The 15865-nt window shown below is 40.1% G+C and overlaps 1 protein-coding gene and 1 long non-coding RNA gene across 2 annotated transcripts in view; one reads left to right on the forward strand and one right to left on the reverse strand.

The window, feature by feature from the left end:
• Window positions 1–551, reverse strand: part of LOC104002415 (uncharacterized) — a 28292-nt gene extending 27741 nt beyond the window's left edge. The window contains exon 1 of the long non-coding RNA XR_001709559.3: window positions 446–551. This is a non-coding gene — a long non-coding RNA (uncharacterized LOC104002415). The remainder of the gene's footprint in view (window positions 1–445) is intronic.
• Window positions 1–15865, forward strand: part of AGBL1 (AGBL carboxypeptidase 1) — an 837843-nt gene that overhangs the window by 36440 nt on the left and 785538 nt on the right. The gene's annotated exons all lie outside the window — the stretch shown is intronic.

The following is a 15865-nucleotide window of genomic DNA, read 5'->3' on the forward strand; positions in this document are numbered from 1 at the left end:
AATTTAAAATTCATCTCAACTCTGTTTTGTGAGAATTGCTCTAGGTGATTTCAGCTAAAGCAAAACACAACCAACCAACCAATCGAGAACAAAAATGTAAGGCTCAGAAAGATTAAAATAACTTGCTTAGGATTACACAGCCAGTTAAGTATTAGAGCTGGGTTTGAATCTTAGTTCTCTCTAGTGCTAAAGCTGAAGGATTATTTGTTTGTTTGTTTCCAATTACTTTGTTGATGTGATGGCTAATTAATGTGTCAGCTTGAGTGGGCTAAGGGATGCCCAGGTAGCTGGTAAAGCATTATTTCTGGCAGGGTGTTTCTGGGAGAGATGAGCATTGGTTCAGTAGGCTGAGTAGAGAAGATCCACTTTCATCATTGTGGGTGGGTATAGTCTAGTCTGTTGTGGGCCCGAATACAACACAAAGACCGAGGAATGATGAACTTACTCTCTCTTCTTGAGCTGGGACATTGGAGCTCTTGGTTCTCTGGCCTTCACACTCTGGGACTTACACAAGCAGAGCAACCCCTACCCCCGATATCTCAGGTCATCACACTCAACTAGGAGTTACACAGTCAGCTTCCCTGGTTCTTAGAACTTTGGACTTAGACTGAATTCTATTGGGTTCTCTAGGTTGCATATGACAGGTCATGGGACTTCTCACCTCCATAATTACATGAGCCAATTATCACAGTAAATCTCTCTCGCTGGTTCTGATTCTCAAGACAACCCTAATACAGTTGGTAACCAAGCATCTTTCTTCATCTGGCCTCAGAAACACTTTTTTTTCTTTCTTTTTTTTTTTTTTAACATGTTTTCGTGTTACTTAGGCCAGTTGCTTAGTGATCTATCAATAGTCATCATCAAAGTCTTGTTGAAGAGATTTCCTGTGTGATTGTATTGATTAGAATTAGATTTGGCTATGGATCATGGGAACTAAAATCACTATTTTATTCCTTTTTACATAAAGAAATCTGGAGGTGAGTGTTCTGGGGGTCCACACTCATGGCTCTGGTTTCCCTCCATCCTGGTGTGATGCATGATTACCTGCCTTGAGAACACCCCGGGCTCAGGGATGGCTGCTGGGAATCCCCGCTAAAATTGGTCTGTTACTAAGGAAAATGGGGAGAAACCGGCAGTCTGCTCTCCTGATCGACTTTTTTTTTCTTTTATTTCTCAGTATTTGAGAATTTGTTTTTCAGAAGAAGTCTGAGTGTGTAAGAAATAAAGCCTAAAATGAGGTCTATTTGGCATCTGATTGACCTACCTATAATTTCCAATTTTCCCTGTGTGACTATTGTGTTGAGCAAGTTTTGTAACTTCTATGACCTAGATACTTTACACAATTATCTCATTTAATTCTCACTAAAGACTCCAAAGTAAGAATTATCTCTATTTCACAGATGAGGAAACCGAGGCTTGGAATGTGTTTTTAGTGCATATCAAACAATGTATAATGTGCAATGATTAACACTTCACGTGTGCACAAGAGGTATTCAAAACTCTTCTTGACCTGTTTTAATCAAAAGTTTCCCTCCTGATCATCAAATGGGACACGTCATCCTTCATATTTTTTCTTTTTCTGGGTTTTCACAGAAAAAGTAACAACAACAACTAAGCTTAATGTAATTAGAGATGATAGAAGAACATCATGGTTTTAACAAATTCACATGCCTGAAATCCAACCCCAGGACCTGTGATTTGGTGATTTGGATTGGTGCGGGAATCTGTAGTTTAGAAAGGTTATGTGTAACTCCATTAGTGAGCTTCTGGCACAAGAAGAATAACTGTCAAGACTTGCTCTGCGGATCTTAGTTTGGTATCTTCTTGATTTGAAAAGTCTCTGCTTATTCCAGTGTTTGTGCTGTCATATTAAACTGCTATCTCTGAATTTCTTGTTACACTGACATTGTTACCGTTCTCCTGGGTGTCAATATAATGTTTCTTCTCAGAAATTCTCTCTTTCAAGAGATGGCCCTCACCTTTTCCCAGGTGGACTCAGTTCCATTTTTAAAGGTGCTGCCAAGGGCTTTAAAAGCAAACTCTCATCTGAGGTGCTGGGGAGCCCTAGTTCATCTTGTCTTTCTCCCTTTGCTTCTCTCTGGAGTAAAGGCTGGCAGAGGAGAATGACAATAAAATTATTAAAAGTCCAAATTGGCAGGTAGGATTTCAAAGAACAAAATTAATTTTATTCAAGACACATCTCCCTTCTGTTTATGCTCACAAAAGGCTGTCTTTGCAAGAACTCTACAGCACCACGTACACTGTTGGCCCTCTGCGAATCAGCACCAATGACAACATTATAATTACACTTCAAAAAAAAAGGCAACGAGAAGTTGCATCTTAAATTTCCTTTATTTGGTCGCTCTAGGAGCTTCTGTTTGAGTACAGCATAGGAGAGCAGGTGCAGAGGTTAAAAATATGCTCATAAAAATCTAGAACCCAGTGTCTTTTTGTTACATTCATAATAAATAAGAATGCTTTCCTGGAGGCTCAGCCATTAAGGGAGGTGATGGGGCAGGAAATAGGAGTTCTTCTCTTGGATTCTGTTTATAATGCAGTCAAACAAGGGTAAGGAGGCTTAGCTAAAGCTTTTTTTGGGTGGGGTGGGGAGGTGGGACTAGCAGGCAAATTTGTACTAATAATTAACCATGAGCCTGTCAATTTCTCATGTATTGTGCTAAAAAGTATCTCTTGGCATAAGCATAAATAATAGCAACTCCCATTTATGTAGCATCCACTACTTACCAGACAGGGTACCAGGAACTTTACAGACATGATTTCAAGCTGCCACAGCAAAATTGTGGGTGAGTATTATGTAATACTCTGAGAGTCTCTGAGAGGGCACACAAGGGGTGCATAGCTAGTAAGTGTCAATACCAACATTTAAACCCACAGGGTCCAAAGTGCTTGCTCCTTTCTCTAGATTATTGGCTTGATTAGGACTCATTTGGTTGCAAGTAACTAAAGCCTAGTTCTGAATTTCAACCAACTCAACTTAAACCACACTCTGGGTTTAGTAAAGCTAATATAATTCAATTTCAGTTTACATATAAAAGAGAATTTATTACAGAGATGCAAAGGTTTCTCACTAGACACTAAAGTGAGTCTGTGTCTCCTGAGTGAACTGGAACCAGTGCTTAAGTGTAGGTAGGACTCATGCAGATTTTTGTCTTTGCTTTTTTTTTGCACACCTCAGTTCACTTTTCCTTCTTGCTACAGATGGGCTTCTTCTGGCTCCTCTCTCAACTATCCCCACATCCTGCAAATACAGCCAACAGTTGCTGAGTTCAGCAGGATACAGTCAAGGCACCTGAAGAGACACCAGATTCAATAGTCGTGATAAGTGGATTGATTGGCCCAGCTTAAATGATCTGCCGCCCCGGACCCATCAACTGGGGCCAGTGGGGAGGTTAAAACTATAGAAACATGATTGACCCCACAATGGCTAGGTGGTATAAAAATGGAAGAGCATATCTCAGAAAAGTAGTTTGTGTGTGTGTGTGTGTGTATGTATTTGCACATTTGTCTGTATGTGGAAACTAGTAGACAAAAGTTGTCCAGTATGATTGTGCAGACTGCAAGTATCTCCTGGTTGTGGGGTCCTAGTGGCTGCATAGTTTGCCACACATCACTTTTAATTCTATCCTTGTGGATGGCTCCCCACAAGGGACAAAAGTAGAAGGATTCGAGTGGTGCCTGAAGAAAGCCAAGGAAGAAAAGAATTTGTCCATAATCTGTTCTTAGCATCAAATCTAAACGTCTGTTAACTATTTATAAACTAACTCGATTTCCATTCATTCATGTACACATTATTCATTCATTCTCGCACTCATTCATCTACTCATTCATTCAAGTACTCATTATTCATTCGATATACTGAACACAAGAAACAAAGCCTCAAATATAGAGGCTGCCATTGCCTATAGGATAAAATCTAAACTCCCCATTAAGGCCTGCCTTCCCAGGTCATCTTTTGCTTTCTCCTGCGTGTACTTGGGGCTGTAAGATATGTTGCAATGTTCTTTTGCCTTTTTTACTTGATAGATGAACACCTATTGGCTTTAAGGCAAAGTTCCAACATTCTCTCCCCAGCCTTGTCTTTGCAACACTCTCCTTGCTCTTAATGCAAAGCTAAGTCACTCCTAATGTTCCCATAGTACTCAGTGAGCCTGTCTCCAGGATGCCCATTAACCTACAGTGTACTTGTCTGTCAGTGAAAAGATGGTGTCCCCTCCTGGAGACACTTTGTCAAATGCTAAAAAATTGTATTAAGTATGCAAATCAATACTGATTGTGACGGTAGATGTGCCCTCTTAGACCTGGCCCCATGGAGAAGAGCACGAGGTGCATGGGTAGATGCAGTGGCTGTGAACCACCTCCACTGCAGAACAGCCTGCGCTTTTCTGTTTGTGTGTCTGTCTCCACCATTGTGCCACTGGCACAAATTGTTTCTCACTAATTGTGGATCCCTAGTGACTAGCAGAACTCTTGGCACATTTTTGGTTCTCAATAAAGGTCTTTTGGTTCAATGCAAAAATGAGTAAAATATAAGACAAGAGTATTAATTTCTCTAGAAATACCCCTTTGGCATAATAAATGTGTTTCTGGTTTCTGCCCCAAGGATATAAGAAATTTTTGGGCTCATGTATTTCCTACTGCCTACTTCCCTCTCCTTTTCCCTTTAAGTTCTTGTTTGCTTTTATGGATTTTTTTTTTTTTTTTAAGATGGAGTCCCGCTCTGTTGCCTAGGCTGGAGTGCAGTGGCATGATCTCAACTCACTCTAACCTCTGCCTCCTAGGTTCAAGTGATTCTCCTGCCTCAACCTCCTGAGTAGCTTGGACTACAGGCATGCACCACCATGCCTGCCTAATTTTTATATTTTTTAGTAGAGACAGGATTTCGCCATGTTGGCCAGGCTGGTCTCGAACTCCTGACCTCAGGTGATCTGCCCGCCTCAATCTCCCAAAGTTCTGGGATTACAGGTGTGAACCGCTGTGCCTGGCCCACTTTTATCATTTTTTATTATAGAAAGGGTCTATGGTCATTTTAGAACAATTGAAAATTGAATAAGCAAAAATAATTTGTCATTTTACTATTAAGAATAACAACTATTAATATCTACTTTCCCAGATATTTTTCTGTGCCAAAAATATACATCAATGTGGGTTATTTTTAAAACAAATTTAATCATCCCCTTTAAATAGAGATTAGGCAAATATGTAAATGTACAAATCACAAAGAAATAGGTCTAAGAGGGACCTTATTTAAGATTAGAGTTTCAAACAGTGGTGCTTGCTACTTTGGGAGATGCTAAGTTCCTTGTCCCTGGATGAATTTAAAAAACCAAAAAGATTAGTAACTTCTTCATTTGCAAGTTGTAGGGGTGATTCATGTACTTGACAATAGTCATATTAAAGAACTGAAGTCTGAGTTTCTGATCCATTTGGAGAATCCTCATGGATTCTAAGAGGAACCCGCATTTCTAAAAATGTCTGCTGTGTTGAGAGCCAGAAGGCCTAGCGTTCTGTAGCCCTGTCTCAACCAGCATAATCCTGAAAGGCAGCCTCTCAGAGGTTAATCTTTGAACACACTCTTAGGTTTACTTATTCTTTTCAGGTTGACAGATGAATTTTCGTTCCACAATGTGGTATAGTTCAGTGTTGCCTAATGTAGTCATTGTGCAATTAGCATTAAATTAGTTATAAGATAAAATGAAACAAATTTGGCTTTTTGAAAAGGAGGACTTTCATACAAGGCCAAACTTAAGGGAAAGAAAGCCAGAGAACATTTCAACTCAGAAAGCAATTTGCTTTGCACAAGGAAGTCGGAAAATTACAGCCCATCATACCTAATTACTACACACATTTGCGTTTGAATGTGCGCTCTCCCTCCAAGGAACTGTCTCCAAGTTTCTTCCCCTTCACCTCTCAGCAGCCAGAATCTACTGCTGATGGAAAATAGTCATTGGAGCAACAGGATATTGTCCATTTCCCGACATGGTCACAGGAGGTTCTGACAGATTGAGTGTTGTACAGGGTCCTGTTGCAAACGAAGTAATGGGCATATGTGATCATGAAAAATAGGATGGAGGAGAATGTAGATATTCCCGTGAAAGCTGATGGAATGAAATGTGACTCTCCTTCAAACTTCAAGGATTTAAAGAATATGTATAGATACTACCCCTCCAAGAGATCGTGCTTAATTCTACTCCTTCTTCTCAAATGTGGGCTAGACATAGTGACTGGCTTCCAAGAAACAGTATGGAAAGCAAAAATAATGTCACAGTGCAGAAACATGGCATGCATCACTTAAGTGATAAACCAAGTGAAGACATCATCAGCTACATCATGTGTTTATCACTGACCCTGGATATATAACGGAAAGGACCTCTGAAGATCCATAATCCTCATCTAATTAAAAAAAATCAGACTAGCCCAACTGGGGGCCATTCTACAGGTTACCTTTTCACTACTCCTCAATACTGTCAAGGTTGTGAAAAAAAGGTGTAAACCAAAAGTGAAATTTTAAGCCCCTTAACCAACTGAGTGGACCCTTCCTCTTGGCCAAGAGCCTTCCAAAGTTAATCTGAAAGACTATTTCAGGCCATGATGGGAAGTGGGAGTTGAACATGTCTCATTATACCCTCCTCCCTTTGGAATTCAGGCACAGCTGACCAGCATTAACATTAAAACAGAGCTCTTAAGACTGACAAAGCAGACTTTTCATAGCAATAAGACACCAAATTCCAGCCTGACTCTAGTACAGCATCACATAACAGATAGCAGGCCCTGAAAGAAATCAAAGTATTTTACCCCAAAATATATGTATTTGACATACCTTGAAATGGTCCAGCAAAGCTGTCTGTTGTGGGGAAAATCTGCATTCTATAGAGAATCTCTATTCCTTTCTAGATCTTTTCCCTGCTCCAGGAGAGAATTAACTAAGAGTCGGGCACCTTATTAGCTCTGATAAGAGATCTGAAGCCTGCTGCATAGAGGTTTTGTCTGCATGAGAAAACCTTGGTCTCCAGAACCCCTTTGTCTTTTTTTTGTTGTTGTCGTTTTGAGACAGAGTCTTGCTCTGTTGCCCACACTGGAGTGCAGTGGCACAATCTCAGCTCACTGCAACCTCTGCCTCCCAGGTTCAAGCAATTCTCCTGCCTCAGCCTCCTGAGTAGCTGGGATTACAGGTGCTTGCCACCATGCCCAGCTAATTTTTGTGTTTTTAGTAGATATGGGGTTTTACCATGTTGGCCAGGCTGCTCTTGAACTCCTGACCTGAGGTGATCCGCTTGCCTCGGCCTCTCAAAATGCTGGGATTACAGGCGTGAGCCACCACGCCCACCCCAGGACCCCTTTGTCTTAACTAAGACATTCCTTTCTATTGATCCCCGGCTTTTAGATAATAACTCTTCCAATAAATTGCCAATCAAAAAATGTTTGAATCCGCCTATGACCTGGAAGCCCCTGCTTCTAGTTGTCTCACCTTTCTGGACCAAACCAATGTACATCTTACATGTATTGATTGATGTCTTATGTCTCCCTAAAGGGTATAAAACAAAGCTGTAGCCTGACCACCTTGAGCACATGTTCTCTGGATCTCCTGGGGCTATGTCATGGGCCACTGTTCACTTGTATTTGGTTCAGAGTAAATCCCTTCAAATATTTTACAGTGTTTGACTCTTTTTTATCCACAAAGGAAGACTGAGAAACCGCCACAGACCAGAGGAGACTCGGGAGAGATGACAACCACATGCAACATGGTAACTGGGTGGGATATTGGAATGGAACGAGGACATTAGTGAACCTGGTGAAATCTAGTAAAGTCCAGAGTTTAGTTAACAATAATGTACCAGGCGGGGTGCAGTGGCTCACACTTAGAATCCTAGCACTTTGGGAGGCCGAGGCAGGCAGATCACTTGAGGCCAGGAGTTCAAGACCAGCCTGGCCAACATGGTGCAATCCCATCTCTACTGAAAATACAAAATGTAGCGGGGCATGGTGGCAGGTGCCTATAATCCCAGCTACTCAGGAGGCTGAGGCAGGAGAATTGCTTGAACCCAGGAGGCAGAGGTTGCAGTGAGCTGAGATTGCACCACTGCACTACAGCCTGGGCACCAGAGTAAGACTCTGTCTCAAAAAAACAAAACAAAACAAAACAAAACAAAAAAACCCCCAAAAATCCCAAAAAAACAAAATACCAAAATTCAGTAATGTACCAATGTCAGTTTTTTAGTTTTGACAAATGTATCATGCTATTATAAGATGTTGACAATAACACAACAGGTTATAAAGAAACTCTTTGTGCTACCTTTGTAACTTTTCCTTCAATCTAAAATTATTCTAAATTAAAAAGTTTATTAAAAATATTTTAAAGATTTTTTCTCTCTATGCAGATTTCTCTTCTGTTTCCTTAAGGGACTTGGTTCATGCCTCTGATACTGACCCATCAGGTGGTTTTAAGGAAATCAGCATGTTCCTCACAAAGAGAGTCTACATTTTTGATTGTTGGCTCAAACACCAGATTTTGGATGTAATTCTTAAGAGTAAATGGTTAGAGTAGCCATTCATTATCAACTGCTTGACAATTCACCATAGAGTCTGACAAACAGAAGAAGGTTGTAATGCTTAACCTAATTATGTAATTATGTATACAGTCACTCGCAACAGTCTATATAATGGCAGGGCACAATTATAATTACTCTCAGTAAATGGGCATAAAGCTGATTGATGTTAGAATGGTAGACTTCATTTTGGGGAGGAATTAATAAAAAGGGGTTTTAGAATTAAGTTGTTCAAATATCTCTCCAAGTGCAATAATGGCTTTGCAGCATCTCTGATTCATGAGGGACTCTCTGCTTGTGCTTGTCTAGCCAACCCACATCCACTTTGTGAGAGTAAAGAACTTTGGTTTTCACTCGTGGTAAATGTGTGCTTACTTTACACGATTGGTTGACTTCCTTGAAGAAAATGGGAGCCAAAACTTAAGACAGAGTCAGAAATAATCAATAAGGTTTTTGAAAGAGGTTTCCACCCTGTGATAGCCATGGTTAACCAAGATAACTGTTGCCTTTATTTGGAAAGACCCTCCACTTCCTCACTGTCCATCACTATTAATCTTATTTCCATGATGAAGCCTTTCATGACTAGACTTTCCCTTTCTCTCATACGTCTCTCTCAACTTCCGTTAACCATTCTCATTCACTGAATTCAGTTTGCACTTGATCACGGTAACTTGTCAATATTTCTGTGTCCTTTTTGGCTTGTTTTGCAGCTGCGTTGAGAACTCCCATTCTGCTGGCATCCTCTGAGTCCCCTTCATCCATGGCTAAATGTATTGATGAGCATCTAATAGTTTTAATAAACAATTGATTAATGGATATATAGAAGGACAGACAATGGACATTCTGTCAAGTGACTGCTTATGAGGGAAGCCACAACTCTCTATGACTGTATGTCCTGGTGACTTTCAATCAATAATTTTAAACTCATCCCTCTTCAACCTAGGCAGGGATCTCTGCGTATTAGTGTCCCAGCCATGTGTCCCAGATTCATGGAAACGATCAAAGTCAAAAACAACTTCTATCATCATGACATTTACTTGATAATTCAACATAAAGTGGAATTCCGGAAAACAGGCATGAAACAAATTTGTATTCCTTAAGTGGGAGCATTGAACTAAGAGATCATTGAATATCTCCTTAGTTTTTGGAATTCAGCCCTGGCAATTAGAGAAGAGATGCCTGATGTCCTCTTTATGGGTTATGTGATCCTACACAGCTGCAGATGCTTTTATGACCTATCAAAATTGTGACTCAACTGGCTAATTGCCAAACATTCATGGCTTTTAATAGACTATTTTCTTCTCGGTGCCCTGTTGTAATCTTTGATCGTTGAATACTTGATCCATAGTGGAACTACCACCTTCATCCTTGGAAGCTCTTTTTTTTCTATTATCTTTCCCATTTATTTACCCTCTTAACTAATTAATTTTATAACCACGCCTGCTGACATTGATTTTCTGGAATCCTCTGTTTTTGGGGTGTGAACTATAAAAAAGATGAAATGTCATCAGTTTCTATTCAGCCTTATTTTCACATAAAAACAGTTTACTCTTACCTGCTTCCTCTACTTCATGAAATATAATCTGGTAAAGACTGAAGAACCTGGTATAAAATTATTGACAACCAAGAATCCATCTGAAGCAGGTGCAGTGTCCTTGGCAGAATTCTAGGGTGACATCTGTGGGTCTTTGTTGCTCCAGGATGGAATGTTTATATTTCCAAAGAGATATACAGAATATTCATAAATAGATGGTAGAGTCTATATGAATTGAACAGTGCTTCAAGCACAAGATCCTGTTGATGAGAAATGAGACCTCTCTAGGAGAATGTTTTATGACATTATCCATACACTCTTATCCATACTTATTACCTAGTGATGATAAAATTTTGAACATATTCTTTCACTGAAGAAGGGGTTAGTGGGATTTATAATAGAGATACAGATAAAAAATACATTTGATTCTTTGGAAATGAAGACCTAGGGCATAGGGAAAGATAAATAGGATGCCTAATTTTCTTCCAAACTGCTTCCTGTTTAGTTGTTGCGCTGTGGTTATAATTGATACACCAAATCTTGCAGCAAATTTTCATTGCAGCTGGCCACATAGCACTGAGATTCCTGGATATATTTGGTGGGAAACATTCTGCTTTGAAGATGAGATTTGCTGGGATGAAAATCACAGTTGAAGTCCTTTAGAGGTACTTGTGTGGACCAGCTGGTCCAATGAGCTCATGATATGGCTTAAATACTTCTGAGATGTGCCTCATGAGATGAGGAGGCTACACTACACAGACAGGATGGGTAATCTCTCTTCATAGAAACTTAAAGCTGTAGTCCCCAGTAATCTGGCCTTCAAACAAGGGGGAAAACTACAGGAATACTTACTCTCTGATCCTTGGTATGTTTGACCTTAGCTGTTGGTGATTATCTTTATGAAGTAATTCACTCAGAAGTATAAGGGCTTTATGTTTTCAACCGTGGACATAGGTTGTATGATTTACTGACTCTTCTTGTTATTGTTCGAGTTTTCTTTTCATATATAACATTGTGTTTATTATTGAGATTAAAGGTTTGGCTCATCCCAAAAAGTGTAATCAATATCAGAGTCAATCTTTTATAAATGACGTGGGTCCTCCTATAGAAATAAGAACTTGGAAAATTGCCTTCTGTTGCAGGATAGGAAATCCAGTGTCTGTGGATCTTGATTACTTTGGCCTATAGTGTGGTGAGTATGGACACAATGGAAGGTGATCCCAGGTAGCAAGGGAAAGATGGCATCCACCAAAAGCAGGCTGGCTGAGGGCACGTGGGAAATCATACCTCTTGGGAAACCCTAAGAGGAAAAGGAGAAAATTCTATTATGGCGGAGCCAAGCTATCTATCTTCCAGAGCCATTTCTTCTTCTTTTAACACAACAGCTGGGCTACAAGTTCCATCCTCCCTTGCAGTTATGTGTGAACATGTGACTGAGTTTTGATAAATGAGATGGGGTTGGAAATGACATGTGCCACTTTCAGACCTGTCACATAAAACCCTCCTGTGAGAGGTCCTCTGTATTTTTTTTCAGTTAGCTTAAGGCAGATGAACATGTTGATCTTGGAGGGTACATGAGAAAAGGAAAGCCACAAGATAGAAGGAACTGGGTTATTGAATAACCACTTACAGAAGCCCTGCCCATCAATTAAGAATATCTCTTTAGGACCTTCTATGAATTTTTAAAAACCCTCTTTTTTGATTGGGCCATTCACATGTTTTTCTGGGGGGTGGTTGTTTTAGTGGGTAACATTATCTTAACTCACCTGTATACCTTACAAACTTGTCTATTTACCAATTAGTCTCATGTTGTATTAGTCTGTTCTCATGCTGCTAATAAAGACATACTTGAGACTGGGTAATTTATAAAGGAAAGGGGATTAATGGACTCACAGTTCCACATGGCTGGGGAGTCTTCACACTCATGGCAGAAGGCAAAGGAGAAGGAAAGGCGGCAGGCAAGAGAGCTTGTGCAGGGGAACTCCCATTTATCAAGGCATCAGATCTCATGAGAGGTATTCACTACAACAAGAACAGTATGGGGGAAACCACCCCCATGATTCAATGACCTCCACCTGGCCCTGCCCTTGACAGGTGGGGACTACTACAATTCAAGGTGAGATTTGGGTGGGGACACAGCCAAACCACATTACATGTCATGGTAAAACTTGGAATTCTGGAGATATGTGCAAAGTTTATGTCTTGGTTCTAACTTACCATATGAGTAACTTGGGAGGAAGCTGGATCACCAGGCGCAGAGAATCAGTCCCTGAGATACAGGCGCCCCACCTCGCATGGTGACACCTCGTTCCTTCCACCCCAGTTCAACCTTACAGTGTTTGCGCGTTATTTTATTAATGGAGGCAAGAAGTTTGTATGTAAGTTATGCTAACTTACCTATGTTCCCTTTCTTTATCTCTTTTTCTTTAGCCAAAGGAGCTCATTTACTAGATCTGGGGAATTAATCTGTATTTATGTAGCAGAATGAAGGGAACTGGGGTATATGACAATTATAGCTATTAATCTTACCATACCTGAAACATTAGTTGAGCAGATACTTCCTAGGGTGAGATATCTGTGAGAAAATAGACCTTACTGACCTATTTACAACCGCATCTCCAGTTCTTGACATGAAGTGGCTACCTAATAAATATCTCCCAATTATATTAACACAGTGCTTCCAATAACGAAGCCAATCATGGATAAATTGGGGAGAACACTGACAATAAAACGAACAGAAAATCTTAGTCTTTATCGCCTGGAATGTGGTGGATGCTTTCTTTCAATATAACAGAACCAAATACTGTAGTGGGAATATGAATTAATAATCATTCAAAAATGAATATAATGTCTCATTCTAGATCAAAGCCACACCCTTAATTTAATTCCTGGTTATTGATTTATTTTCAAATAGTTGAGCAGATGCTGGATATATCTATAGAATGAAACTTGCTAAATTTAACTACGTTGTCACTTAACCCTCTGTGTGTGTGCATTTGTGTGTATAGGAATCTGACTGGTCTTGTATCTGATTCAGAAAAATCTAGTCCTGGCTTTGAGTGAAAATGGAAGGTAGGCAGTTGTCTTGGAGGAATGATTTGTGGGAGGCTCCATAAAGCTCCAAGCCCTAAAGTATCTCCCTGACTTGGCTTTAACTGATCCCTGAAACAAGGAGACTTTTATTCCTTTCATTTATTTCCTTATCCCCATTAGGTTTACCGGGAGGAATAGTATGTTACATAGGTATGAGTAATTAATGCATTTGTGTGGTGGTTCTCAACCAGGGCCAAGTTTGTATTTTGCAACATCTGTAGATATTTTTGGTTGTCACAACTGGGGCTGAGAGTGGTGGGGTGGTTATGCTACTTGTCTCTAGCGGGTAGAGACCAGGAATACTGCTAAACATCTTGCAATATATGGGATGGCTCCCTCTTTCCCATTAAAAAAATAATTATCTGCCCCAAAATACCAATAGTGCTGAGCTTGAGAAAGCCTGCATTAGGGTGAAGCAACTCGTTGATAGGTTCTTTCGAGAAGATAGTTAACACAGTGGAGGTTTTGAGAGAGAGCGTGTGGGGTGGACAGAAAGGCATAAATTTAAAATTGTGGGATGGGAGGATGAATGCTGGAATACCTTTACACCCCAGAGGCTCCTGGCTAACATATGTGAATTGAAAGGGAAAAAGTTACTCCTTCTTGGGAAATATGCCAACTGTAGAGCTGTTCTTTTAAAATGTCATGGTGCCGTCTTAAGTTAACAAAGGTCAGCAGTCGTGTGGGTGGGGGAAAGGGCAGGGATCTTGAACTGAAGTCCACACTGGCCTCTTTTATATGCCTCACTCTATCCTGGAGCATGAGGGACACCTTTAGAAGAGCTTCGTGCCCTACCTGAGTTTTCTGAGGGCACACCTGTCCTCTGAGACTCCTGGGCATGTTTCCAGCAGATGAACATACACTACCACTTTCTCTCTCATTCTTCATCTTCAGAGTCTGCCACACTGTCAAAAGTGGAAAGTTGGCTTCTTTTTTTTAAATTTTTATTATTATTATACTTTAAGCATGAAGATCTTCTATTGACTCCAGTTTGACATCACAGAACATCATTAGGTTATGGAACTGGAAGGAGCCTGAAAAATCGTGTCTTCTTATTTTCTTAATTGAAACATGAGGAAAGCAAGTGGGGTCCAGGGAAAGTAAATGGCTTCTCTAAAATCATTATGGAAAAATGAGGATTAGAACTGGATTTACCACCTCCAAGTCTGATGTTTCTCTATTCTCTATCATGTAATTTTTTGTAGAAACACCTGAGTAAGAGAGAAACTCACTAAAATCTTTGAGAGATTTTGCAGTTTAAATGCTTGGTATAGATTTTTTTCTTTTTCACTGTCGTGCATTCCAAATTCAGTTTTTAGGAACAAGATTTTCAATGCTTTTTATTGATCTCCTGTTGAGATTGGTTTGCATTCTAGTCACTATTGCTGGTAAGAAATTATCCTGATCTCAGTGGCTTGAAACAGCCATTTTATTTTTCTCACATTTTGGTGGTCAGGCATTTGGAAATAAGTCATCAGGGCAGTTCTTTCCTGGTGTCTCTTGTATGGTTGCAGTCAGAAGTTGGCTGGGGTTGCAATTATCTGAAACCTCAATTGGTCTGGACATCTAAGATTGCTCCCTTCCATTATTTGGTTGACATTTAATGCCAATTGATCCCAGTTCAGCTGAGAGCTTAATTGACTGTCTACTGGACCACCATATGGGTCTTTCCGTATGGCAAGACCCATACTGGGCTTTGTTATGGCATGGCTTCCTTATGGTAGTCAGTCCTCTTACATGGAGACTTAGGGCTTCAGATGCAAGTATCCCAGTGACTTGATGCCTATTTCTTAATCCTCAAGCTGTACCCCAGGATTGCATTGCTTTTCATGACCTACTCTTGAAAGGTAAGCAATGTCACTTCCATTGCATTCTATTTGGTAATAAGAGAGTTACTGAAATTGGCTAAGATTCAAGAGTAGTTGACATAGATACCATCTCTTGGTGGTACACATGACAAAGCATTTGTGGACAAGTTTTAAAATCATCACAGTTTGGATTTTACAGTCAAAAAGTTTCCACTAAATAAATACTAATTTGGCTATTTTACAATGTCCTATTTTTTTAAACTTGCTATATTTCAAAATTCAATTTGTAAAATAGTAAGAAAGTTTATGTTTGCTTTTGAGTAAATTATTCAACTTCTCTTGGCCTCAATTTCCTTATCGTTATGATAAGAATAATGATATCTAAATTTTAGAATGAGAATTTTGTTTTAAGAATTAAGCAGTAAATGGTGTCTGAAACAAGGTAGACACTGAATGGTAATAATCATAATATTGGCCAGGTGCGGTGGCTCACGCCTGTAAATCCCAGCACTTTGGGAGGCTGAGGTGGGTGAATTGCTTGAGCTCAGGAGTTCAAGGCCAGCCTGGGCAACATGGTGGAAATCCTGTCTCTACCAAGAATACAAAAATGAGCCAGGTGTGGTAGTGCACTCCTGTAGTCCCAGCTACTCAGGAGGCTGAGGTAGGAGGATCCTGGGAAGGTGGGCTGCAGTCCAGTTGAGGCTTCGGTGAGTTGTGATCATGCCAGCCTGGGTGACAGAGCAAGACCCTGTCTCGAAAAAAAAAAATCATAACATTGTTGTCTACATGGGATGCCAGTTCATCTCCTGATGCCTATTTCTTAACCCTCAAATTGTACAGAACATCTCTGAAAACAGCGCTTCAGA

The sequence above is a fragment of the Pan troglodytes genome, chromosome 16 (genome assembly GCF_028858775.2).
Source record: "Pan troglodytes isolate AG18354 chromosome 16, NHGRI_mPanTro3-v2.0_pri, whole genome shotgun sequence".
Classification (NCBI taxonomy): domain Eukaryota; kingdom Metazoa; phylum Chordata; class Mammalia; order Primates; family Hominidae; genus Pan; species Pan troglodytes.